Source organism: Cornus florida, unplaced genomic scaffold (assembly GCF_030987335.1).
Source record: "Cornus florida cultivar Cherokee Brave unplaced genomic scaffold, ASM3098733v1 CherokeeBrave_3.0.0_Hap2_Chr11, whole genome shotgun sequence".
Classification (NCBI taxonomy): domain Eukaryota; kingdom Viridiplantae; phylum Streptophyta; class Magnoliopsida; order Cornales; family Cornaceae; genus Cornus; species Cornus florida.
In genome coordinates, this window is record NW_026775581.1 from 75863006 (window position 1) to 75878759 (window position 15754).

Genomic DNA, 15754 nt, shown 5'->3' on the forward strand with positions numbered 1-15754 from the left:
TACCCTTGTAATTTTTTCTCTTTGCTACAGGTTAGGGTTTCCCTTTCTTATGCAATAGGAGGCACCTCTCTTCTTGCAAAGAGAGAAGATGGTGGGTCTCTCTCTCTAAAATTATGCTGATGCGAGTGCCACCTTTTCTCCCTCTAGAATGTTGGGTTATGTAGGCATATCAGACGGTGATAAGCTTCAGACCAAGTGACGGTGCTGCTACCCGAAGCAGCAGTGCAGCACACTCACTATCGGTTTCACTTCCACTTCGTCCATCCCATTCGTTGCCTCTCTGCCCTCATGGCGCGTTCAAGGTCGGTACCAAAACCCTAAAGTTCTTTCCCTTTTCAGATCTTAGTTGTTTCGAAATATTCCAGCTTTTCCTTCTTTTAATCCATTTATGCTGTCCTTTTTTTTTTTTTTTTTTTTTTTTGTGTAATATCTCTTAACTTAGAATGTAACTGATATTGAATGTATATTTATTCTTCTTCATTTTTTATGTGTTCTGCTATTTATTTTTTATTTATTCAGTTTTTGGATTGAAATCTATGTGGTTTTGAATTGCATATGGGAACCCAAGACTCACGATGTCTGTTTATTTGCATATCTTCAGCCAGAATATGTGTGAAATGCCTTTGCATCTGTATATACATGCTGTTTTGATTTTATTAGATTAGTTTGGGTTATTCAGTTCGGCTCCATTTTTACAAAGTTAGTCTAATTGGATGTTCAATTTCTAAAGGCTTGTATGATGTTCTTTTTCTTCATTTTAATCATGCAAGCTCTGGACTCTTTGGGTTCAAAGTTGACACACAGTTTTATTATAATGGTAAAAAAATGGAGAGAAATACTTAGTTAAAGAACAATGAGGAGACATACTGGAGAAGTCACATTTGGTTCTGTAAACATTTGAAAAATGTGATGAAAATTAATATTAGCCAGAAAATTAGAATAACCAAACCAAATAGAATAGGATGTTTTAAAAAAGGCAAAAAATTTCATGAGTTGCTATGGAACAAATAAGCTCTTCTCTATTTGGTTTACTTTAAAGGTAGACAAGTTCTCAGCACTTAATTCATTGCTATTATTACAGAAAATGTGATATAAAATAAATTATATGGTTAATGTGTCTTTGTTTTTATGCATTTACATATATGTAAATTAATTGTCCTAATTCTTGGTGCGGCACTCAAGTATGTGTACCTGCTGTAAATATGGACGAAAAGCAATGTGTGGGCTTTAGGTGGGCATCTGGCGAGCGTGAGATTCCCATAAAGGACCTACAGATATTTATATCCTACTAGAAGACAATTGATGTGATTTGTAATTATATTCAACGGTAATATTTTAATATATAAGAAATACTTGACATGCTTGCTAGTCTAAAGTCTTTCTAACTTCTTTTTTTATCTGAGTGTTTTCATAAATTTACGACTGAGTTTCTCTAGAATTTGATTGGATTAAGTGATACTTGATTAATTGAAAATTATTTGATTAGAGTGTTGAGGTACTTCCCTGGATGTGATGCCTTTTGAATTAGTAAATACCTGACTGTTAGATGACCCTAAAGAGAATAAGATAATAGAAGACTCGCTTTCGATCTTAGTTCCACTTCTTTATCCAATACATTGCCTCTGCGCCCCATGGTGGTTTCAAGGTCGGTACAAAGACACTAAGCTTTTCCCTTTTCAGATCTTACGTGCCAGTAAGTTTCGATCTTTTTGTTTTTTGGTCCCTTTCTTTATGTTTTTACATAGTTTTTTTTCACTTCATTTGTTTGATTTTTTTTTTTTTTTTTCAAAATTTTTAAAATGAAAATGTAACTGATATGGATTATATATTTATTATCGTTCATTTGGTCTGGGTTGCTAGTAACTTTTTATTTTTTATGTTTTGGATTGAATTCTATATGGTTTTGATTGCATATGGTAACCTTAAGTTTATGGTGTCTATTTACATATATTTGAGCAGAATATATGTACTGCTTGTGCATTTGTGTAGACATGTTCATTTGATTCATTAGATTTGTTTGGGCTACTGGGTCAACTTATAAGTACTGAGTTCATCAGATTGGATGTTCCTTTTCTAAAGGTTTCTTTGGTATTTTATCTTTGTAATTATGTAAACTATGGACTCTTTGAGTACAAATTTGAAATGGGATTCAGTTTATGATTGTAAAAACAGAGAGAAATTCTCAGTTACTTGTGAAGGTCGACAAGTTTCCAACACTTCCTTCAATGCTAATCGTAACTCCACAATATTCATCTTTTAGAAAATGTGAAGTAAAATAAATTCGATGGGGTGTTTGTGTTTGTGTGCACGAGTACACGTAAATTGAACATAATTGTCCTAATTCTTGGTGGTGCACTTAAAGTATGTGTACTTGCTGTAAATATGGACAGAAAGCGATGTGCGGGCTTTAGGTGGGCATCTAGTGAGCTTGAGATGCCCATAAAGGACCTACATATATTTAGATCCTATTAGAGACATTTGATATTATTTATTGCAAAGTAATACATAAGGAGAGAGCATATTGTGTGTGAAGTTTGAATGCTGACATGGATTATCATTTTTAGTAGAATATAGACATGTCTGCTAGTCAACATTTAGTACAGTATTAACCAGCAACTATACTACTTCTTTTATTAGAGTGTTTCCATAACATTTACAACCAAGTTTCTCTTGAATTCGGTTGGATAAATAGATATTTTAGTCAAGAACTAGCGCATTTCTGGGTGCGATGGTTATTGAATTGTTACTAAATACATGTAGATAACACTCGAGAGAATATTTGAAACAGAAATAATTAGATGGTACACGAGTCTTTACTTTCATGCATGCACATATATGTAAATTAATTGTCCTAATTCTTGGTGGGGCACTCAAGTATGTGTACTTGCTGTAAATTTGGACAGAAAGCTATGTGTGGGCTTTAGGTGGGCATTTAGTGAGAGTGAGATGCCCATAAAGGACCTACATATATTTAGATCCTATTAGAAGACACTTGATACGATTGGTAATTATATTGCACAATAACACATAAGAAGATAGCATATTGTGTGAGAGTTTTGAATGCTGAAATGGATTATAATTCATAAGTAGAATACTAGACATGTTTGTTAGTCAAGAATCATTTCAGTTTTCATATTTTTCTTGAAATTATTTGGCAGCCATGTGTCAAAGCCATATGAGTCGTGTAGACCGACAAATAGAACTCCTTTTTCATTGGAGTATTTTCATATCATTTACAACTGAGTTTCTCTTGAATTTGGTTCAATAAAGAGATATTTCATTAATTGAAAATATCTGATTATAATAGAGGGCGTGCACTTCATTGGATTTGATGCTTTTGAATTGGTAAATATACCTACTGTAGATGACCCTAGAGAGGATGAATGGATGATAGCAGACCCGCTTTTGATCTCATTTCCACTTCTTCATCCAATTTGTTTCCCATTGCCTCATGCAATTTCAAGGTCGGTACAAAGACCCTGAGATTTTCCCTTTTCAGATCTTAGGTGTTTTTTGTTTTCAATTTTTCTGTTTTTATTATTATTATTATTTTTAATGTTTCTTAAATTAAATTTTAACCTATATGGATTATATTTGTGTTATAATTTAATTAGTAAGGATTATATATTTGTTTTTATTCATTTTTGGTCTGGTTCACTATTCCTTTTTCTTTATTCAGTTTTTGGATTGAATTCTATATGGTTTTGAATTGCATATGATGACCAAAAGTTTATGATGTCAGATATTTGAGCATAATATATGTACTGCTTGTGCATTTGTATATACATGCTGCTTTGATTTTATTAGATTAGTCTAGGCTATTGGGTCAGCTCCATATGTGCAAAGTTCATCAAATTGGATGTTCTCTTCCTAATTGGATTTATTTTTCTAAAGGTTTCTATAGCACTTTTTCTTTTTAATCATGTAAACTATGGATTCTTTGGGGACAAATTTGAAACATGATTTTGTTTATGACGGTAAAAATAGAGAGAGAAATGCTCAGTTCCTTGTGAAGGTAGTCAAGTTTCAAACACTTCTTTCAATGCTAATTATAACTCCACAATATTCTATCTTTAAGAAAATGTGAAGTAAAAATAATTTGATGGCACGTGTGTTTGTGCGCATTCTTACGCATACACGTAAACTGTACATAACTGTCCTAATTCTTGGTGGGGCACTCAAGTATGTGTACTTGCTGTAAATATGGACATAAAGCGATGTGTGGGCTTTAGGTGGGCATCTAATGAGCTTGAGATTCCCGTAAAGGACCTACATATATTTAGATCCTATTAGAGACATTTGATATAAAATTGCAAAGTAAAACATAAGGATGAATGCTGACATGGATTATCATTCTAATGCAGAATGCAGCTACATGAGAGCCCAAAATCTCGGCGAGTCAATGATATCTATTTCAGCAGGCTGAAGGAGCTGACATCATCAAACCCCCAACTTGCATCACAGTTGAGGTTTATGGTCCCATGATGATCTTGACCTGTGGGCCAACTATTGGGTCCCTAGACATGAAGAGGTTTACTTTTCTTATCTCATTGACTACTTATTTTGTTACGCCGACTACTTATTTTGTTATGCTATATTATAGGCGCTTTTTACTTTTTCACCTTATTATGTGGTGTTTACTATCCATGTGTTTGATAACCGCAAATGATTACGTTGGCTTTACTTTTATTGTTTGAATATCTTATTTGATTGTTCTTATCCTGAAAAAACAAAAGGAAAGTTATAACTAAATGAACTTATTCGACAATTGTTTTGGCTGATGGAAGCAATGACCAACACTGAAATCCTTTTAGAGGCGGAAACAAATCTAGGGTTATGTCCAGGGGCAATTGCGAACACGAGAAATGGTCGCAAGTCATAACATGGGAGCACTTGAGCGAATGGGGCCGGGAGGCTTCCCCATTACTAGACCTAGCTCTGGGAGTATGATGCCTGGTATTCCTAGTACAAGGAAGATGCCGGGGTTGCTTGGGCTTGATATTGACAAATGTCAAAGGGGTGGGACTAGGATCCTCTGCTGTAAATGGGTCCTGTTGTACTTATGCTGTAGTGCAAAAAGGTATGTTTTTAAAAAGGATCATTTTTTATTGAGATGGAAAAAAGGAACGACGTTACGGTAAAAATATTACCAAAAAAAAAAAAAAAAAGAGAGAAAACTACCAATTAGAGAGAAAAAAAAAAAAAAAAAAAAAAAAAAAAAAAAGGAAAAAAAATATTTTGCTTTAGCGCTCCCTCATCACCGTTCGGTAAAACAATGACAAATATTTGAAGCCAAAGTGACCTGATAATATAATATGTGAGAGAGTCCATGTTTTTGTGGTAGACCTTTTTTTTTTCCTTTTCAAATTACTCAGAATTAAGTTTGAGAAAAAATTAAAAGGCATTGAGGTAAAGATGTAAAGATTAAAGTTGTCGATAATAAGTTTAAAATGTGTTGACAACAAGATTAAAGCTGTTGAAAATAAAATTAAAAGGTGATGAGGTAATATTAAAGGTATCGAGAACAATATTAAAGGGTGGTGAGAAAAATATTGAAGTTGTTGAGAAAAAGAATAAATGTGTTATAAACAAGATTAAAAGTGTTGAGAAAAAGAACAAGATTAAAGGTGTTGAGAAAAAGGTTAAGGGTGTTGAGAAAAAGATTAAAAAGTGTTGAGAACCCGATTAGAGGTGTTGAGAAAACTATTAAATCGTGTTGAGGTAAAGATTAAAGGTGTTGAGGTGATTAAAGGGTGCTGAAGTAATGATTAGAAGGTTTTTAGAATCCAACTAAAGGTATTGAGAACAGTATTAAATGTATTGAGAATAAGATTAAAATGTGTTGAGAATGATTTAATTAGGTATCTTTCCAAGCATAGGGACTTAAATTCCTTAAATTTCAATTATATTTATCTCTACTTGTTTCATATGTTAAAATTTCGAAATTGAATTTTTCATGAATTTTTTTATCAACCGTTGCACAAATTGTTTTTCTTCTAGCAGAGGACTGTTGTTCCACTTTTCGATTTTACCTAACTAATCGCGCCCTATTGTCTTGGAGTGTGACAATGTCCACTATTTTTTTGAAAAATATAGATGCTAATATATTATGAATCATATATATGGCCTAGCAGTACCAAGCCCCTACTTCTCAAAGAGAGGTTAGGGGTTCGAGCCTCCGTGAAGGCATGTGTGTGAGTACCCAACTAGAAAAAAAAAAAAAAAGAATGAAATTCTTGTTCAAAAAGCAGTTTCATAATTAGTATTTACTTCTAAAACATTGGACATTATCTTTTCAAAAAATAACAAATATTTGAAGCCAAAGTGACCTGATAATATAATATGTGGGAAACAAAGTCCATGTTGTTGTGGTAGACTTATTTGAGTTTGAGAAAAAATTAAAAGGCATTGAGGTAAAAATTATAGGGTCTTCAAGTAAAGATAAAGGTGTTGAGAATAAGATTAAAAGATGTTGAGAATAAGATTAAAAGGTGTTGATGTAATATTAAAGGTGCTAAGAACAAGATTAAATGCTGTTGAGAAAAAGATTAAAGGTGTTGAAAACATGATTAAAAGTGTTGAGAAAAATATTAAAAGGTGTTGAGAAAAAGATTAAAAGGTGTTGAGAAAAAAGATTAAAGGTGTTAAAAATAAGATTAAATGTGTTGAGAACGAGATTAAAAGATGTTGAGAATAAGATTAAAACGTGTTAAGAAAATATTAAATGGTGTTAAGAAAAGATTAAAAGGTGTTGAGAAAAAGATTAAGAAAAATCTTTAATCTTTACCTCAACACAATTTAATAGTTTTCTCAACACTTTTAATCTTGTTCTCAACACCTTTAATCATGCTCACAACACTTTTAAATCTTTTTCTCAACACGTTTAAATCTCGTTTTCAATATATTTAATCTTATTCTTAACACTTTTAATCTTTTTCTCATAAGGTGTTGACAACATGATTAAAAGTGTTGAGAAAAAAATTAAAAGGTGTTGAGAACAAGATTAAAGGTGTTGAGCAAAAAGATTAAAAAGTGTTGAGAACAAGATTAAAATGCTTTAAGAACAAGATTAAAATGTGTTAAGAATAAGATTAAAAGGTGTTGAGAAAAAGATTGAAGGTATTTAGAAAAATCTTTAATCTTTACCTCACCACCTTTAATCTTGTTTTCAACATCTTTAATCTTGTTTACAACACTTTTTAATCTTTTTCTCAACACCTTTAAATCTTGTTCTCAATACATTTAATCTTATTCTTTGACACTTTTAATTTTTTTCTCAACACTTTTAATCTTGTTTTAAACACCTTTTAGTCTTTTTCTCAACACCCTTTGATCTTGTTTACGACACATTTAATATCACTTCAACAAATTTTAATCTGGTTCTCAACAGCTTTAATCTTGTTCTAAACACCTTTTAAACTTATTGTCAATAACTTTAATCTTTATCTCAAGACCCTATAATCCTTTACCTCAATGCCTTTTAATTTTTTTCTCAAACTCAAATCTGAGTAATTTGGGAGAAAAAAAAGTCAGATCATTTTGGCTTCAAATATTTGTCATTGTTTTATGGGACGGTGATGAGGGGGTGCTGAAGCAGAATATTTTGTTTTCCTTTTTTCGTCTCTCAAAAATTATCCTTTTTGAAAACATACATTTTTGCACTACAGCATGGGTATAGCAGGATTCATTTACAGCAAAGGATGCTAGTCCCAAAGGGGTGATGGTTATGGTCCTACTCAGTCTGCCAGATGTTTCCAGTCACCTTTGATCGGGAAGTCGGCACCCCTCAATTCAAAATTGTTACCTCTAGGAGGTGGTGGTTTCGTAACTGGAAAAACCCTGCTGCAGAGATGTGGCAGTCCCCTTACCCGAACTTCTGTTTTTGTTTCAGGAGTAGAACCCATAAGTTAAAACCTTAAGCCTGCTTCTCTGGCACCATTTGCAATTTCTTCCTGCCACAGGCTCCTGCAACAAAATCGAATCTTGCATATATTTTAGGAGAACTATTCCCGTTTAGAGGAATATATTGTGTTCGGGTTCTTGATGAAGCATTGCAGTGTGTGGAAGATCTTCAACATATCACCCTGAGGTCATTTAAAAAGCCATTGCCTTGCACTGGAGAATAGCCCCCTTTTGTAGAACCAATCATAAAGCTTTTGAAATTTATGTTTAAGAGAAAAGTTTTGATGACCAGAAACATAGGAACTGGACCTCTTTTATAAGCCTCCAAGTTGGATTAAATTGCATTGATTTGCCGAAAGCACCAAATAATTTTGGGGAGGTTGTTGGGAAGTTGGTTATGGTTGGGGGTTTGGACTTTAAGGTGGTTGTTGAAGTTTTGAAAAAGGTGGAAGATGATAGATTCCGATCAGCCATTTTTTATGCCGCTATAGGGAGCATTTATTTTAGGCCTTCCAAGGAGTCTAGGCAATAATGCAAGGGGCTGATATTATGGTTTGTCAAAATTTGCTCTCTTGATCCAAACCAAGGCTTTGTCATAATGACGCGATTCTCTATTTTCTGCAAATTTTATCTTCTTTTCAATACTGTCCTTTTTTATTTATTTATTTATTTATTATTATTTTTTTTTTACAGTTTGTGATGTGAGAAACTGATATCGAACTGCTTAAAAACCAAACTGTTTCTTTTTACACGATCTGGTTCGAATCGTTCTGCCAGAAACTCAGTCTCTGCCCCCTGTTCCGATGAGTTGTATATTTTTCGAGGATTTTGTGTTTCTTTATCAAGGGATCTAACAAAATGCCTCAAGTGTTGATTCTCAACTCTATCCGAGTTTCAGTATTTCAGGGGTGAGTTACACGATCCGGTTACTTTAGTTTCTGAATTTATATGTACGGTATAATTTTGGATTTTGCTTCTCATGGGCTCAATTTTTTCTCACAGATATTGTTTTTAGTCTGTTTTTTTTATTCAATGGGGTTCAAGTTATCTTTCAAGATTGTCCTATAGCTTTTTAAATTGGATGGGGTCTGAACTTTGAAACTTGTAATTTTCAGTTGCTTTAGCCTGTTCGATATTTGATTACAGCCCAACAGACTCTATATTATTGCAGCTTTGCTTCACCCAAGATGCAATAAGATCATGAAGCAAGTTCTCAAGGGTTTCTCTTCAATAACTCCACAAATCAAATCTTGATGCTGTGCGGTGTAGCCTTCCAGGCTTGGATGTTTTATCATCCAGCTTACAGATAACTGAGAGCTTTGTTCTTTTGTTTTTGAATTAACATGTTGGATTACATTTACACCCAAAAGATTTATTTTTATTTTTATTTTTTATTTTTTATTTTATTTTCTTTTCTTTTCTTTTCTTTGTCGAAAGTTCAAGAAAACACACATTCATTATATTGATGCTGTGCAGTGTAGCCTTCTAGGCTTGGATGTTTTATCATCCAGCTTACAGATAACTGGGAGCTTTGTTCTTTTGTTTTTGAATTAACATGTTGGCTTGCATTTACACCCAAAAGGTTTTTTTTTTTTTTTTTCCTTCGAAAGTTCAAAAAAACACACATCTAACTATATATTATTTCTGCCCCAGCCTTCCGAATACTCAACTCACCAGAGAAGGAAAGTTTATACCATCTAGGTTGTGGTGCCAGATGTGCGTAAGATATTTTTTACTTTCTCCACACAGCAAACATCCCTGTAAGCATAGTGTCACACTTAAATCAAGAAGCTCCATTCCAATATGTCGCAAGGCTTTGTCATGTCCACATTAATTGTCATTAAATATCTTTTTTAAATTGTTTCTGAAAAAAGCCATGTTGCGTGTGAATTACTTCTTGGTACCAACTAAATATAAATAAGTTCTTTAGAAGATAGACACCGGGCCCAGTAGAGGAGACATGGAAAATACCTTTGATTTAATCTCTATACGACTTGATGCCGGGGACTCCACTAATCAGTGTCCAACAAATATCCATTGATTTTCTCTATAGCAGTGGTTGGTTAATGACGTCAGTGACAAGTCTCCGACAATGACTCTTGCACATTAATTAATCAAATAAAACTTTCTTCTCTCTTTATAATGTTTTGAACCAGTGTTTGACATCCCGGTCCATCGGTGCTTCTATCATTTTCCTTCCTTGAATTTTGAATTTACAAACCGAGCAAAAATGGTAAAATCTTCCCGCAGAAAACATATCTTTGACATAATTAGTGAAGTGGTACCCTAATTTGAAAAAATCACATTCGGTTAAAAGACCATTTGTTTGTTCTTACCGAACGTCTTCTAATATTTGTGTTGATACGCATTGATGTAGGCTGCCTAGAAAAGCTTGGGCAAAAGACATGAAATACAACCCATCCACCATGTTACATTAAAATATTAATAGTACATATTTGATGGTTGATCGCTATCATTTGTTTATAGACAGGTCAGTTTCATTTCACAATCCGCCCATTGTATTGCTTTTTTTTCTTTTCTTTTTCTTTCTTTTTTTTTAATTTTATAAAAAAAGGTCAATTCATAGATTTCTCACAATATATCTACTCCTTTCTATTATAATATTGGTTTTGTATATTTGGTTTGAGAGAGAGAGAGAGAGAGAGAGATTGTCAACCTTGGTGACTGACTCCATAGATTTCAAGGGACAGAGTATTTTATTATATTTGTCTCCATGATAAATTTTGTGCTAGGTGACTAGGTCCCATTAAAAAACTAAAAAAATGTATTAGTGATTTGGAGGCAAACACTTCAACCATGGATCCCCTTCTTTTTCATTTATATATATAAACACACACACACACACACTCATTTCCTCACATTTTAGTTGTCCGTCCATTATTGAAATTATAACTTCTTAAGGGGAGTCTATCTTTGAAATTAGAACTTCTTAAGAAATATGCAATTAATGCATTATTTTTTATTTTTTATTTTTTAAAAATTATTATAGTATCCTTTTCAGTTTAAATGTGTATATTATCAAGTTGGGAAATATTTGAAAATTCAAAGAAAAATTATGAAAAAATAGTACTTTTTTGCTTTGACTTGTAAAATGGGACAATTAATTTAGGACACTCTAAAATGGAATATTGGACTACTAATATGGGATAGATATAACTTATTTATTTAATTCAATAATAATAATATAGTTGTCGAAAATACTGAAATTCAGTAAAAGGAAATCTAATTAAAAATATATATATATAATTTATTTCAATAAATATATAACAACAATTCTATATCAAAATATTCCAATAAAATCCTAAACTGAGAATTTTTTATAGAAAATAATTTTTATATTTAATTTTTTATAATTTATTTTAAAATTTTAGAATGTTATTTATTCCAATAAATAATATATAACTATATAGTAAATAACAATGAAAAATTATTCTGAAATATATTTTTTGAACATTTATAATTTTTTTACTTTACAATTATACACACAGTTCTATTAACGTGCATCATACATGTATTTTACTAATATATATATAAATGGTGTTTCAACTAATTACTTTGTGTCACGACAATAATAAAAAAGTGAAATTGATTGTTATTTACTAAATGCACAAGTGAAAAACAAAGAAGGGAGAAGATTCATGTCCAAATATTTTAAACTAAATCGACTATATTCGACTTAAATTTTAATTTTTTATAATTTGAGATTTCATGCAATTTTAATTTACAAAATGATTTTTTTTTTTTAATTATTTTTTTTCTTTTTTGTGCTGGCTAAGGGTTAGAGATTAGAGGCTTAAAGGGTGAATTAAGAGGATATGAAGATACCCCAAAAAGATAGTTGAAGCTTTGCTTAATGTTGACACTTTTTTAACAATCTAGGTTTGAACTTTGAAGACAAATAGTAACTAATACATCAAATCAATCTTCTTTTCCTTCAGTTATTCAAGCGATGAGTCAATATATATTATTTGAGATATAAAAATATATATTATTATATTGGCCATTGGTCAGACAGATTCTCAGCATTGGATTTTAGAACAAACTCGTGTAACCTTGGATTAGGAATCGTATGCTAACCATATATATGTTACAAAAGATTTTGTCAATTCTACAAGAAAGTCTTTTTTTTTTTTCTTCAAAGCAAAAAGTGTTAGTAGTTAGATTAGTTGTAGAGAATCGAAATTTGACACTCAAATCTATCGAAGATACTAACTCACTGAACGATTGTGATTGAAAATATACCTATTTTGTCAATTTCTTAGACCTATTTGGCAATTTTTTTTTTTTTTTTTTTTTTTTTTTTTTTTTTTGTATTCAATAGTGATTGAAAGCATTTTTCGTAATGCAAAATTTGTTACAAAATTTTTTAAAACAAAAATATAAAAACATATTTGGTACAAAAATATTACAAATTTAAATAAAATGACTAGTTAAAAAAGTCATTTATAGTGTTTTTTTATTTATTTAATTTTTTATGGGCTACTTGCGAACACATTATGGAACACCCATTTGATGTTTATGATTTTGATCTATTTTTCGAAAACAAACACGGTACTATTTAATTTCAAAAACAAACACAATATTATTCAAATCACAATAAAATTTACCAAACAATTTTTTTTTATTTTTTATTATTATTATTTTTTCTCTCTCGTGTTTTTCTCTGTTACAGTACACCATCCATAACAAAAAAAAAAAGATACAAAATAAAATCAATTGCCAAATGGCCCTTAATTTTCGCATAGTGTGTACAATTTTATTTATTTTTGGAATACTACGTATTTGTATGAAGAGAATGAAATTATACCCTTTATTAATGACCATTACACTCTTTTATCATTAGAGGAAGTAAAAGTTGATCACGAATTTTTCTATTCTTGAGCATGAACATTTACATTTTACGACATATTATTAAGTCGATATACACCGTTTTGTTGTAAATAAGAGGTCAACACAGATAATTCCCGTTTATAAATATGAAAGATTGAGTCGATAAAATGCCTACATATTGTGTGTGTGTGTGTGTGTGTGTGTGTGGAGGAATGTATCAAGAAATAAATAGAATTGCGGTGAAAATTTACATTAACTTTGTTGTGTTATGTGTTGCTCCTATATTTATAATAGATTGATTAATTGTCAAGATTTAGCTGTTTGTTGTCAACAATTGACTCTTTACATGATACTTGTTCTGACCCAAAATTCTTGACTAGTCTTAATATATATTTTTTGTATGGTAAGAGTGAATTTTTAAATATATATTTGTTAAAAAACAAAATAATATTTAGCAATTAGTGCAACTTCTTTTTTTTTTTTTTTTTAATAAAAGACCTTTAGGAATGTTATACAAAAAAGCACATCTATTTTTGGAATAAGGCGTGTATGTTGGACATCCTAAAATAAAAAGATTGAACAAAAATTTTGAAACTCAAGAAATATAACTCTTTGGGCCAAAGTTGGTCTTATCCTAAGTCACATAAAACGGTAGTGATAGCGACAACAAGTTCGAGAGCATGAGCGTGAGGACGATAGAATTAATTCATAAATAGTGAGAATTTGAGTCACAACGCGCGCAGAGCGCACTCGAAACGTGAGAGCGACACCTGTTAAAAATGATTGTGCGGCTTGAATCCCACCTCCATCATATGCAAATACAATTTATTTGGATAATGTATCATATATTTATGGCAGCAGAATGTAATTAAAGTTTTACCACAACTACAAGCCACAGAGACTCAAAATTAAGCGACAACAATTATGGTAGTTTGAATTTTTAGACCTTCTAACCTCCTCTTTTTTTATTTTATTTATTTTTTTGTCCTTACAAAGCATCATATTCATAGAAAAATTTAATAAAATCCAAGTTATTCATATTATCAGCTGTTTTTATATTTCCTAAAAAAAACTTTATTCATACTCCCATTCAATTACTTTGATGCTATGTCTGGGCTACCGAATCAGTAATTTATATTTTAAATTTAATGAAATTTTGTTAAAATGTTGAACTAAATTTGTTTCAATTCATAATGTTAATTCATTACTCTCATACACAACAAAAACAAAGCATCATATCCATATAAAAATTTAATAAAATCCGAGTTACCCATATTATCAGCTCTTTTTATATTTCCTAAAAAAAACTTAACTCATACTCCCATTTAATTACTTTGATGCTATGTCTAGGCTACTGAATTAGTAATTTATATTTAAAATTGAATGAAATTTTGTTAAAATGTTGAATTAAATTTGTTTCAATTCATAACGTTAATTCCTTACAAAGCATCATATTCATAGAAAAAATTAATAAAATCCGTCCTAAAAAAAACTATACTTATACTCCCATTCAATTACTTTAATGCTGTGTCTGAACTACTGAATCAGTAATTTATATTTAAAATTGAATGAAATTTTGTTAAAATATTAAACTAAATTGTTTCAATTCAAAACGTTAATTTAGTACTCTCATGCGCAACAAAAAAACAAAGCCCAATTATGGAAAAGAGAAAGAGACAAATTTAGGCCAAGTTGACAAACAATGTTTGCTCAACCATTCTGTCATTAGCAACTTTTCTTTTCTTTTTTTTTTGCCACAAAAACAAATAAATAAATTGTTTCATTCTTTGATTGGAATCTACTACACAATAAAAGGAATATATTAAGTAGTGAGCACGATATGGCTAAATATATACATATACGCTATCGGTTGGCTCTATCAAAATAGCATCTTAAAACAAAGGACTACAACTACTGTAAGTAGTTGTTAGTGGTAGTTGATTCAATTGTTGTGTAAATTATTAAAGTTAGTTGATAGAATTGGTAACGTAGGTACTTAGTCTTCTTCTTTGTTTAAAAGAGTCAAATCTGCTTTTATAATAGGGCACCCCTAATTAAATGGTGTACCTTGGGTCCCTCTCTTCTACACTCTCTCAAAGGTACATTCTTCAGATTATTACTTGTTTTTTTTTTCCCCAGCTCCAATGCTTTTGCAGTTTGCACCTACTAAAAGCACACACACACACTATATATATATATATATATATATATATACACACACACACACACATACACACATACACACACACACACATATTAGAGGATGGATGCGGCATCAGATGCAAGTCAAGCTATTAATATAAGATGACAATTAGGATGTCAACTGGTTGAGTCTGAAACTCATTTATATTTCGAACTCATGAATATTTCATCCCAACTTAGTGCTTATTTGTAATTTAAAAAAAAAAAAAAAATTCTAAATAGTTTAAGATATTCTTTTTAAAAAAATACTAGTATAAACAAAAAGAATTAAGAATTATATGCAAAGATTTCTTAGTTTTGTGATTGAATTTATAAAAAATTTGAAAAAGATTGAAAACAGGAAAATGATAATTTACTAATATTAGTATAATTCTTAATTGTTATGTTATTAAGGGAGCATCCTTATAATTGAAAAATGTAAAATGTATTAATTATAGAGCAGTAACTTATTTGCTTTTTACATAAAGACTTACAACATGAGTGAGCTCTCTTCATATTACTACTCTATTCTTAAACCGATTCTTACTCGATTAACAAATATTTAAATCTGACATGTACTAAATTGATCTTAGCAATAAAGGAATACGATTCCATGGATAATTTTTTCTATCAATTCTTTAAGTTGGTGGTATTTTTTCTTTCTATTAAAGTAGAGGATTCAGAATTTAAGTAAAGACAAGAAAGGGTTTGTGAATTTTTTGTCATGTTAAAAATCAAAAGAAAAAATACTTATCAAAAAAAAAAAAAAAACAAAAGAAAAAAATAATATAAAAACCAAATATGTAATTTAGTTTGGTCT

General features: G+C 30.8%; 1 long non-coding RNA gene and 4 other non-coding genes across 7 annotated transcripts; all 5 read left to right on the top strand.

Annotated features, from left to right (window-relative positions):
* Positions 1 to 11: 11 nt before the first annotated feature.
* Positions 12 to 9456, top strand: LOC132282773 (uncharacterized). 3 transcript variants are annotated; one of them, XR_009471850.1, is made up of 4 exons: positions 12 to 302; positions 4365 to 4531; positions 8596 to 8810; positions 9018 to 9456. It is a non-coding gene; the product is annotated as an uncharacterized LOC132282773 (long non-coding RNA). The 3 variants fall into 3 exon arrangements; XR_009471851.1 differs by having other exon boundaries at positions 8596 to 9456; XR_009471852.1 differs by lacking the exons at positions 12 to 302; positions 4365 to 4531 and adding an exon at positions 4538 to 8454 and having other exon boundaries at positions 8596 to 9456.
* Positions 1177 to 1280, top strand: LOC132287592 (small nucleolar RNA snoR103). Its single transcript, XR_009473090.1, has one exon. It is a non-coding gene; the product is annotated as a small nucleolar RNA snoR103 (small nucleolar RNA).
* LOC132287590 (small nucleolar RNA snoR103) lies at positions 2357 to 2460 on the top strand. The gene has a single exon (XR_009473088.1). It is a non-coding gene; the product is annotated as a small nucleolar RNA snoR103 (small nucleolar RNA).
* Positions 2870 to 2973, top strand: LOC132287591 (small nucleolar RNA snoR103). Its single transcript, XR_009473089.1, has one exon. It is a non-coding gene; the product is annotated as a small nucleolar RNA snoR103 (small nucleolar RNA).
* LOC132287593 (small nucleolar RNA snoR103) lies at positions 4178 to 4281 on the top strand. Its single transcript, XR_009473091.1, has one exon. It is a non-coding gene; the product is annotated as a small nucleolar RNA snoR103 (small nucleolar RNA).
* Positions 9457 to 15754: the final 6298 nt, after the last annotated feature.